General features: G+C 40.3%; 1 pseudogene across 1 annotated transcript in view; it reads right to left on the reverse strand.

Annotated features, from left to right (window-relative positions):
* LOC146847630 (uncharacterized) overlaps positions 1-12,588 on the reverse strand; it is a 79,381-nt pseudogene extending 66,793 nt beyond the window's left edge. Inside the window, exon 1 of the transcript XR_014981136.1 lies at positions 12,395-12,588. The product of XR_014981136.1 is annotated as an uncharacterized LOC146847630 (transcript). The remainder of the gene's footprint in view (positions 1-12,394) is intronic.
* Between the last annotated feature and the right edge of the window lie 315 nt (positions 12,589-12,903).

Below are 12,903 nucleotides of genomic sequence, written 5' to 3' on the forward strand. Positions count from 1 at the left end.
TTTTCCTCTTTCACTTCCTTCCCCCTTGTGTTTACTCCGCTCTTTAGAATTCTTCGGGTATTTAAACCCTTGTTACTAAATACCGAATTACCTGACAACCCGGTAAGGAAACCCTAAGCATATCCCATTTTCTCATTTACACTTGCACACTTGATCGCCTAGAGCATGCGTATGCCTCACTCCATTATCTACACGATCTTGGACTCCGTATAGATTAACCTCCGCGTGCGGCTTCGAACTTTTACAAGCATAAAAACATCTAAAAGCACTCCTCGCACTCGGCAATTATTGCACCCGTATTAACTAGTTCCTACTCATTTTTATACAAATTGCACTATCAACCAACCGCTACCTGCACCGTCCGAAGTTTCACTTGTGGAATTAAATGCCTCCTTTTCCCACCCGCTAAAATGCCTACATTTTTCTTATATGGCATGACACAGCAGTACCTCACACCTCACGAGGTTACTGATTCACAATTTTGACACAACATACTAGTCATATGCCTTGCCACAATTCCGATATTAATAATTAACAATGAATTAGACCATGTGACCTAGGAAGCACCAGCACTTTATAAACATATGAAGTCACTTATTCACTCTTGGCACAAAATCCCCATTCGTTCCTAGACTAATGCGAACCCTTCCTCCCTCTTCTTCGTGCTTGACCCGGTCTCCGGATGCGGCCTCCTCATAAATCGCAACTGTAACTACAAATTCATTCAAATCTTTGATAACACTATATTCTTAAATAATAATTCACAAACACCGACTGTGGTTATGCATTACTGTCTTTAAAACTGTTAATAACGAAATCGCGTAACTTCAATCTTATATAATTTCGCTATGCCATGCTAATGTCTAAATGCTGATTTTAACTGCACATCATACCACTATGTGATCCACTTTTCTCCTTATATTCTTTCTACATATGAACGGTTGTTGATTTCAATGTAACTCACAATTGCTCTCACCTGCTTATATATATACCGGGTATTGTTTATAATTGCAAAATGTGCATCCAATTGAAACTTGTATAATACTCTCCACTAATTATACCCACCTTTGTGTTCTAAATTCTTACTATTTAATCACAACTACTTATTCTCTCCCTCCAAATCGATAACACTCTGTACCATATTCTTATCTATTTTCCTGTCTCCCTCACTGACAACACACCTTGTTTCTTTCAATTTTATCCATACCTGCCGCACGTTTACCTTGACCCCTTCCTCACCTTACTTTCTTTCTCTGTTCTCTCACTTACACTTTGCCTTTCAATGCTGCGTCTCACTACAACTTTATAAATCTTCCCAAAATCACCCTCACTATGTATATAATATACACATGCCTTATGACACCATGTCCTTTTCCTACCTTGGTTTAACATTGTCTATATACAGCCCTGAGGAAGCCCCAGGCCTGATGGCCGACTAGGGGGCGAAACACGTGTTGGCTGTGCCATCCTTTTTTCGTTTGCAGCTACCCAAAAAAGAATAAAAAATACTTAATTCACCCGGATCTGCATGTCTTAATTGGATTTTATCCCCAACAACGGAAATTAAAACTCTAGCCCGGACACACCATTTCAAAACTAGTTTCAATTTAGGGGGAAAGGGGCATCTCCCCCTGTCTCTGGGCCAGAACCAGTACTTGAAAGCTTCACGCTTATTATATGATGAGTAAGGGATGAGGATCTCTTTCCCCTCGCACTCATACAATGTTCCTTCATTAGCGGAGTAAATCTTTTGATGGTCTTTTTGAGGATTCCTTTATAATGCATTAACACTGTGTTACATTCAGACACATATTAGTTGTGCATAAGTAGATTTATTCATGACAGCAAGGCAACATCTTCATGGTAGGCAGCTCCAGACAAAACTGCCAACCAACTAGAATCCCTCACTAGCTCTCTCACAGAGTTTAGAACTGTAAACAAATAATAGCATAGCGCATGCACAAGCATGGCTACACACACATTTAAAATGACAGTACATAAATAATCAAGATATAACACATCCCCCTCAACCAGAAAACAACAAATAAAGACAAACAAAGGTGTTACACATAATCATCCAATTTTTTAGGAAATTGTCTAAGACGGGTAGACTTCCTAGAATTGAAAGATAATGAGTCACCCTTGCCTGTCTTGTTAGATGCGGACAAATATTTTGTATTAGACAAGCTTAAGTCTCCATTTGTAGCAGAAGGACACTTAGAATACATGTGCAGGCAACACTTGGCAACTCTTCTAACATTCCACAGTTTGCCATCTTGAGTAACTACAGAATTTCTATAAACTCTTTCAATTTGCATGGCAGGACCACGTAACACTCCTTCTCCCGTGCTGTCCCCGAAGGAGGTTCAACTCGTCGCCAATGTTACATTCAGACACATATTAGTTGTGCATAAGTAGATTTATTCATGACAGCACGGCAACATCTTCATGGTAGGCAGTTCCAGACAAAACTGCCAACCAACTAGAATCCCTCACTAGCTCTCTCACAGAATTTAGAACTATAAACAAATAATAGCATAGCGCATGCACAAGCATGGCTACACACACATTTAAAATGACAGTACATAAATAATCAAGATATAACACACTGGCTATACTGACTTTCTTCACGGCTCTGGGCTCACCCTCATTTTATTGGTGTTCTGGTAGCCCTTTTCCAAGTTTAAAAAAAAAGAGGGGACTAAATTTTACTTGTCATTTTAAATATCCTCCTCTTCTCCTGCTACCTGTACGTTATATTTTTATCTTCCCTCGATACTATGCCTAATGGGAAGAATTAAGACACGCTCCTCTACGGGTTAAAAAAAAAACATATTTTTGTCAAGAACGCAACATTTTTCACAGAGTTTGCAAAATTTGAGGCCTCCTCATCGTCCTTTCCCCACACTTTGTAGGCTACCATGGAGACTTCTTCGACCACTTCCAGAAAGTCTATCACTAAGCGCTTAAAAAGGATCCTCCTTCTCTGCCCAAGTCAGCTTCGCCGGTCTCTTTGGAGCTCCTATTAGAAGAAATCAGAGCCCTCAGACAGATTATGGAAGAGACCAATGTCAAGTTGCAAGTCCTTACAGATATTTGGTCTCAACTAGACGCACGGGTCTCGGTTGTTGAACAAAATGTTTCATCATTGAAGGATACATGTGCCAGTGTGTCTCATCTACACACTCAAATCTCTGCGCTCCAAAGGCAAGTTGAGGACCTTGAAAATCGGAATAGGCGGAACAACCTCCGCATTTACGGCCTGGGGGAAGGACTTGAAGGATCTGATGCCATCGCCTTTTTTAGGTCCTTCCTTCCCAAGTTACTCCATATGCCAGATGGTACTACGCTCAATATTCAGAGAGCACACAGATTAGGTCGAGCTCCTTCCAACGTTTCATCTTCACAACGACCAAGGGGTGTTATCTTATATTTCCTAGAATACACAGATTTGCTAAAAGTTCTGCAAGCGGTCAAATCTGCTCAAAAGATCACATGGTCAGGATCCACTTTATTTTTCGCACAGGATTACGCTAAGGCTACTGCTAACAGGCGTAAAGCTTTCCTCAATATGAGATCTGATCTTCGTTCAATGGGAGCTAGATATGGACTTTTTCATCCTTGTCTTTTTAAAGTTACGTATAATAACAGGACGACTAAATATGAATACCCGACAAGGCTACAGAGTTTCATAAATTTGTGCAAACAAGCCAACATGGACTCTTCGACTTCTTCAGCTTCATTCAATGTTTAATGTTGTATTTTGTTTTACATGTTTCTCACGGTTGTTTTCCCTTTTGGTGATACTTACTCGTTTTAAGATGTTATTCATCGATTATCGATAAGTTTTTGGTTTCACTTTGTACCTCACTTATGTTTTAAAATGATTGTTATGCTTTATAGTATATCTTGTGTATATTGTGTTCTATTCTTTCACCTAATCAACTGTCGATCTTCGCTTTTAGAGATCCTTTGTCTCTTACGGCGTGGCTTCCCTAGGTCCTCCGTGTGGTCTCGCCCGGATGTTCCGTCTCTTCATGTGGTTTCACCTCCCCCCCCAATCCATATTTCCCTTTTGTAGGTATGTTTTTTGTTAAGTTGTTTGTCCTTTGTGTCAGAATATTTTTGTTATACATGATTCTTCTGTATCCAAAAACTAACTGCCCATTATGTGTTTTAATTTCTTCTTTTATCACTCTTTGACCTATCTTCTCTTTTTCTTTTTTATCATAGGTTCACTTCCTATCACCTCTTATCTTTTTTCTGTCTTCTATGTTTCATTCATTTTTTATTTTGCTGCTACTTGGTGTCCATTTATTGGCTTCCGATTTCTTCATTATTTTTTCCTACCTCAGTTTCACATCTTTTATGACTTTGATATTTTCTCACTTATCTCTTCAACTTTGCTCTGTTTCTTCATTTCTTATTGCTTTTGCACTAAATTGGGTTCTTACTACTTTTTTGTGGTTCAAACAGTTATTTCTAACTCATGTCATTGAAACTAGTGTCTTGGAATGTTAGGGGTTTAAGCACTCCTATTAAACGACAAAGAGTCTTGTCTCATTTAGCTAAGTTAGGTGCAGATATTGTTTTTCTGCAAGAAACTCATCTTTCAAATACTGAATCCTTAAAGCTAAAAAGAGGTTGGGTAGGAGAAATGTTCTCCTCTCCGGGAGATGGTAAGCGTAACGGAGTAATGATACTTTGTCGCAAATCCCTCTCATTCTCTGTTTTATCTCAAGATTCAGATATCTCTGGTAGATGGTTAAATGTTAAACTTTTCCTAAAGGGTGTTCCAGTCGCTCTTCTTAATGTTTATGCTCCCACTTGTGGTGAACCCGCCTTTTGGCCTGCACTCGCCAAGCAAATCACCCACTGTCTGGAAGATAACTTTATTTTAGCTGGTGACCTTAATCAGCCTTTTGATCCATTTGTGGATAGGAACTCTAAAGTCTCCTTTATACCCAATAAACCCCATAAAGCTTTTGTTCATGCTATAACCCAACACAAACTCCTTGATACTTGGCGCTTATGTAATCCGACAACCAGAGAATTCACTTTTTATTCCCCATCACACCATTCCCAATCAAGGATTGATTATATATTTGTATCCCATAATGTTTCGCAGTCTCTTACACATGCTGAAATTGGTCCTATTTTAATGTCAGATCATGCCCCTGTTTTAATAGGTCTAGACATTTTACCCAAAAATACAGGTCCTAGACGGTGGCGTTTTAACAATGCCCTCCATTTAGATCCGAATTTCACTGCCTCTTTTATTACTTTTTCTGATGAATTTTTTATGATAAATCAAACTCATTCTCTACCCTTTTCTACCCTGTGGGATGCATTTAAGGCTTCTGCATGAGACTTCATAAATGGCTTTGTTGCGAATAAACGAAACATTGCTCGTCAATCAACTAAAGCTCTCGTTCAAGAAATTAAGAGACTGGAGCACTCTTATTACACCTCACATTCAATAGATTGCTTAAATGCTCTTATAAATGCCAAGCTGCAGTTTAATAAGAAATCCACGGAAGATGCTTCTTTATATTTATTAAAGTCTAGTGCCAAATTTTATGGGGGGAAAAACAAAGCCGGGAAAATTTTGGCCAATTACTTGAAAGTTAGGCAAAATAAGCTGAACATTGATTCTATATACGATGCAAACTTAGATTTAAAGTTTAAGGATGTTGACATTTTAAATGAATTTTCTTGTTTTTATAAATCATTGTATGCTTCTGAAACACAGGCTACTGATCACTCCTTATTGCACTTCTTCTCCACTATTCCAACACCTCAAAACACTCCCCTAGATTTATCTTCACTGGAATTAGATCTAACACAGCAAGAACTCTTTGACGCCCTTCACCTTCTCAAAAAAGACAAAGCGCCGGGACCTGATGGCTTTACTGTTGAATTCTATTTGCATTTTTCTAAACTTCTACTGCCCAAATTATACTCTTTAATAACTTCATTTGATGTTCTAGGTGGGTCTACATGTTCTTTCTCAGAAGCACACATCTGTCTTATCCCCAATGACGGTAAAGACCCTAATTATTGCAAGAATTATAGGCCCATATCTTTGGTTAATATTGATTATAAAATCTTTTCTAAAGCATTGGCCATAAGATTAGATCCCTACTTGCCAGATATTTTGGGGAAAGAACAATCTGGTTTTGTTAAGGGTCGTTTCATAACGGATAATACGCAACTTCTTTTCAACGTTTTATCTAAATCCTCACATTTTAAGCATTCCGTTGCAGCGATAGCATTAGATGCTGAAAAAGCATTTGATAGAGTTGAATGGACCTATTTGATTCATACTCTCAAGTGGTTTGGTTTTGGCCCTAAATTAATTTCTTTAATTTCTCACCTTTACTCTAATCCCCGTGTGGCTGTTTGTGCTAATGGTTTGATATCCTCATTTTTTGATCTAGGAAGAGGTGTTCGTCAAGGCTGTCCTCTCTCTCCTTTTCTTTTTAATTTGGCATTGGAACCTTTTCTGTCTAAGCTGCGTCAAAATCCAAATTTACACGGCTTTCACACATTGAATTCTCAAATCCAATTGGCAGTGTATGCAGACGATGTTCTGTTATTTGTGTCTAAACCAAATGAGTCAATCCCTGCTTTTCTGGCAGAGGTACAAGCTTATTCTAGCATCTTCGGGTATAAACTGAATAATGATAAATGTGAGATTTTACCTTTAACAAAATATACATTCAAATCAGATTTTATTGCTTCTAATTTTACATGGAGTCCTCATCACATTAAATATTTAGGGCTATATGTAACGTCTTCCATTTCGGACACGGTAGCACTATGCATGACTAAATGTATACAAAAAATCTCTGACTTAACCTCTAAATGGCATCCCCTTTATTTATCATGGTGGGGTCGGTTAGATACTATTAAGATGATGCTATCACCAATAATCATATATACTATTGCCAATATGCCGGTCTCTATCCCCACAAAATGTTTTAAGAAGATCAATTCCACCCTTTCTTCATTTCTTTGGAATAACAAGAAATTCCGCATGTCTCTTGCTAAACTGATTCGTCCTAAATCAGAAGGAGGAGTAAACTTTCCCGACTTTCCAACATACCAAAAAGCATTCCTCTTACGTCAAGCCTCTTTTTGGTTACGAGGTTCCACTGAAAATTGTCCCTTGTGGATAACAGTTGAACGTCTTTTCTTATCTCCCTTCTCATTTGATGAGTACCTATCTTTTTCGCGCAAGCCGCAAGCCCCATCGACTCCTATTATTAAATTAACCTCTAAACTTTTGCTCCCTTTGATTAACTTACCTCCGGCCACAATAGATTCTTTCTTAGATTCCACTATTTGGCATAACAAATACTTGCTTATTCAGAACAAACCATTTTATTGGAAGTCATGGCGTCAGAAGGGATTAATTTGGATTCATCAACTATTTTCACAATCGGACTTTATATCTTTCTCTTCACTGAGTCTATCATTCAATTTACCGGCTTCATTTATTAATAAATACACTTTACTTAGAAAAGCTGTGATGGACACCCATGCTCGATTGCATGCTGCACAGAATATTTCCACCATTTCAGCCCCCCCCCCCTTGCGTCTTCACACATTGTTAAGAACCGCATCCAGAGCTTTCACCATCTACAGTTTCTTACATAGTACTGATACTGTCAGGCAGAAATCTAAAACTGAAGAGGCGTGGGAACGAGATTTTGCATCTTCTTGGCCAGTGTGCCCATGGGACAAATTATGGTCCAAAATTCGTAAATCATCTAGAGCTGCTAGCATAACACAAACACTGTTTTTTGTTTATAACAGACTTTTGTTTACACCGACTGTTTTAAGTAAACAATTTACGACTGTACCTTATCTCTGTTGGTCATGCTCCTCCCCAAACGCGGACTTATTCCATATGTTATTTATGTGTCCTACTGTTCATAATTTTTGGAAGCAAGTCTGGTTCCAAGTCAATTTGATTTTTGGTACTAAGTTTCCTTTCTCCTATACTCATATCTTCTTAGGCAGTCTCTCAAACTGTTGGGTGAATATTACGTTAAATATCAAAATCATTGATTTGTTATTAGCGGTTGCATTTCAGCAAATAACGACAAATTGGAAAGATTTTTCAAAAATCTCCTACAGGGCATGGTGGTATGCTATATGTCATAATCATAGTTTAGATAGTTCTTTTGTGTATCCTACACACTTAGCGGCAAAGCGGTTGGACTTATGGTCACCCGTTACAACATACTTGGATGCTTGTGCTCATAGGTTTTTTCATATGCAACCTATACATCAGGAAGTTTCTAAACCCCCTTGAATCTCCTAATTGTTCCTAAATATTCTGTCCTTTCATTATTATTATATGCCTTATTTGTATTATTCTACTACTCCTAGTTTTCTCTTTGAGTCCGATTTGTATCAATGCCTATTGTTATTGCAGCTTTTTCGTTTTTCTGAAATGTATTTAACATTGTGAACTATGTTGTGACACCTTGCGTTTTATTAATAAAAAATTTCTGAACTGAAAAAAAGAATATGAGTTATTGACATTTAAATGTATTCACAAAGTAGGATACATTTCCAATCACAGAATGTCCCAAATACACTTAAAAGTGGTAGTACAAGCCACTTGTCTACGAGCTATGCAATTTCTGTCATCAGCACTACTCCTCCCTTTTTCCACAAGAGCAGTTCAAACAAGAATGACAAAATATCCCAGTTTTCAAATGTTTTTCACCTAATTATGGCTCTGCCATATTTGCCACATAATACACCATATGCTACATAATCTGATGATTTTAACTAATACATTGTTTTGAGCTCAAATGAATCAAAAGTTACTAAAAACTGTGACTTCTGTTGCTTCGAAGTGGAGGGCCCTTTGCAAAGTTTGACTGGTAACCTTTCTCACTGCTGCATTTGACTTTTACACTGATACGAATGAGGCAAAATATTTGCAGAGACTTTTAGTACGTGTAAAAATGTCAAAATAATAAAGTATCAGAAAATATACCGTATTATACTGCAGCCTTTTTGTTTGCTGCATAATTTAGTCAACACTGTGGCATAATTTTGTTCTCCCTTGCTGCATAATTCTACTGGCCCAAAAGCAGACAGCACATGTTAAAAGTGCTTGTGCATGAAGCAGAGAGGCCGAGAAGTTTGCGAACTTAGTTTGGAGTGCGTGCAAATCCTGCATTGCCGATCCCTGGTGAGCTGCAGTACTATTGCTGAAACAAGGCCAATTGAGGTACAAATGGGTGAGACTGACTGACTTCAAGGGTCCTGTGACCTCAGTGACCGAGTCACTGTCACTCTGGGGTGTGTTGCTTCGTTAGCCTGCCTGCAAGACTGAAGGTGAACTTCATGGATTGTGGTGGATAGGCCTTCAAGGTTAACCCACACTTGCCCCTGATAGGGCCCACCTTCTGGTGCTAAGCCACCAGGGCTTCTAAGATCTAGCTGGACCTTCTAAGGTCAAGCACAGGAATATGCTCCTGCAGCAGATTGGTTTGGTGGAGTGGTCATGAAGGCTGACGTTTGTTCCCCAGATCCAAATTCGGCAGCTCTGGCCATAGTACCACATCCTCTCCCACACTGAACATCATAAAGCCTCACTGAGAGAAACTCGCACTGCCTTCAACTATAACCCAGTTGTGCTGCGCTATAAACACCTGGATGTGACTCAGTTCAAATTATGCACTAGACGAGCATTAAGCTGCCTGAAAAAAAAGTAATAACATCTTGGAAAAAGCAATTACTCATAGGGAATGCAAGATTAAGTAAAACATGTGAAATGTAAGCAGGGACAACGTGGTCTTAACAGGGACCAACAAGGAGAAATGCTTTATTTCTCCTTGTTTTTGCTGTTTTCATGTGTGCTGCATTGTGCAGCACACATAAAAACAGCAAAACGCCATGCATGATTGTTTATGTACTGTAGGGTGCCCCTTCCTGCACATAAACAGTCATTTAAAAAATGACACGTTGCAACTTCTATATGTGCAGCACTAATAGAAATTACAAATCGCTATTTAACATTGTTTATGTGTAGGAAGGGACACATTCGTGCACATAAACAATCATTCCGCCACAACGCAGGCACCCATTCACTATGGTGCAAGGGTGCCTGCGTTGGCGATAGGCAACTGAAATTATCACCAGCGCAGGGGGAAACGCAGCTTCACTGGCAAACTCTGTAAAGGGGCCCTAATGTGTTTTGGTGAGAAAAACCAATCTGGCCACTTCGAGACCACTCTGACTTGCTTTATTTAGTTACTTTTTGTATTTTGAACCTTTTTTCTCTCCACCCTGAGGCTGCACTGTGGAATAGAAAAATGTCAGAAAAAGACATTGTGGCATGCTATGTCAGTATTTCTTCTCTGTTTAGGTCTATTTTTATGCAAATTGGAATTAGTAAGGCTATTGGATCCCTTCATGTTCTAGGTCGGAACTCTGTTGTGCCTGTTTGATCGCTACCGTTTTTCGTGCTCCTGGGCCCTTGGTACCCGCAGTTTATCTTCAGCCTACAAATAAAGAACTACTAAATTCATTACAGACATTTGCAGCACAAGGGCTTCTTTCTTTTTTGGATCCATTTCACAGGGGAACAAATAAAGGAAAGAGAGGGTAAGAGCCGTTTTTGAAGTCACGGTTTTCCGCAACAGAGAAGGTGCGAGACAGAAAGAGAGGCACGGAGAGGAAGACGTGAGAGAGATGGGGGCACCTGCCAGCGGCAGAGCAGAAGCGGACACTGTCCTTGTCTTCCCTGGACAAGAAGGAAGAGAGACAGAGTCCTTTTCCTGCTCTGTCCACCCCGCCCGTCCCTGAACGGCCATGAATAGCCAAGACTTATCTATAGGCTTTCACTATTTCTGCCGTACTGGGACACATTTCCAAAAACAGAAAAGTAGGGGGAACGGATTTCATAAAATTAAAGAAGTAGGGGCACGCCGTGCCCTTCTGATCCCGCCCACTTCGACCACTGAGCTTTGCGCATGTTACTACGCGTGAATGCATGTACACTGCATTTTAAGGCATGTTAGTTAAAATAAATATTTTAAACTATTTTCGTGTCTCTGTCAGATCTTAGGGTGGACAGGTGCAAGCGAATGGGTGTGTCTTGCCATCGCGATTCCTGAGAGAGTAGGTAGTGTTGTGTTCTGGGGTGCCTAATCATTTGTTTCTCTGTGGGAGAGTAGGAGTGAGACACTATAGCTAGTCGGTCCTGGGCTTATGAGTATTCAGGTGGTAGGATGACTCAGTCCCTACTTACTAAGGTCCCATAATCCTACGCATAGTTCTGTTCTTGGGCAGAATCCTTGCAACAGTGCCAACCCCCAGGCGAGGGGGTTTTGGAAACATGCAAAAGTTATTCATAGTGCAGTAAAATGCAGTGCAGTACACAGATTCCTCACAGTGCAGTAAGATGAAGTGCAGTGTGCACAGATTACCCATAGTGCAGTAAACAGTAGTGCAGTGCACACATATTCCTTAGTGTGCAGTAGGATGCAGTGCACAGATTTCTCATAGTGCAGTTAAATGCAGGGCAGTGTGCTCAGATTCCTCATAGTGCATTAAGATGTGGTGCAGTGTGCTCAGATTCCCCATATTGTAGTAAGATGCAGTGCAGTGTGCACAGATTCCTCATAATATAGGAAGATGCAGTGCAGTGTGCACAGCATGCTCATAGTGCACTTAGAATGCAGTGCAGCATGCACAGATTCCTCACAGTGCAGTAAGAATGTAGTGCAGCAAGCACAGATTCCTCATCGTGCAGAAAGATGCAGTGCAGTGGCACATATCCCTTATAGTGCTGTAAGATGCAGTGCATCATGGACAGATTCCTCACAGTGCAGTAAGATGAAGAGCAGTGCACATACACATCTTTTTTTTTTTATTAATTTTTTTAACACAAAGCCTACAATCCAAATCAAGAACAACAACAAAAAAAATAATAACAGCAAATTAAAACAACAGTGGTGTGTAGTGGACCTCTCTTGTAATCAGAGCATATTACAAAACATTTTTCCCAAAAACTTAATCAGCAAAATAGTACACAGTAGGCTCAGCGATGCACCATACAACAGACACAGACGACCTCCGCCGTCTAATAAAAATCACGTAAAACTATACAGATTCTGACAGTACTAGACACTCGATTACCCCAATGTCCACATGTAATGCAAACATGTTATCCCTTTCCAGGCACATACACATCTTTAACGCAAATGACGACTACAAACACCCCCAGAGCTGAAAGGGAAACGCCTCACCCCCACCTCCCGCCTCCCAGGACCCTGGATAAAAGAGCTCCTGTCAGTGATTTCCTCCAGGATTATTTGGTCTAGTCCCACAAACATATCAGAAGGTGCTGACAATCCCCTACCTGAGCAGAAACCTGTACAGGCATTTCCAGGCTCTCTCCTCCTCCTAGGGCAGCTGGAGATCGGGGGGTGGGCGTCAGTGAGGGTCTGAAGATGCAGATAACTGCACATACAGACAGAGAGTCCTTCCTCTTCAGCAGGATGAACATAGAGGGAGAGGCCGGGAGTGATGTCGGCACCCGCTGCTGGTGCTTTCTCTGCTTCTGCTGACCTGGAAGAGGAAACCTTTCTCCCTTTCATACAATTTTCTCAGTAGATTTCATCAGCAGGCAGGGAGCGCCCTCTGGTGGCCACTGACAGAACCGCCACTGCAGGAGTTGACCGGCATTTTGTCCCCCGTAAAGATGTAGGTTTTTAGATGTCACAGACACACACCGTGCAAGGACAGGGTCTCACACTTGGGGTCGCCCAGAACTGAACAATCCTGGATCATGAGTTCTTAAGACGCAACAGCTTAAGCACCCCAAAGGACACACGTTAGGGTTCCCACTTGCCACATTTCGCAGAGAAA

Source organism: Triturus cristatus, chromosome 4_1, assembly GCF_964204655.1.
Source record: "Triturus cristatus chromosome 4_1, aTriCri1.1, whole genome shotgun sequence".
Classification (NCBI taxonomy): domain Eukaryota; kingdom Metazoa; phylum Chordata; class Amphibia; order Caudata; family Salamandridae; genus Triturus; species Triturus cristatus.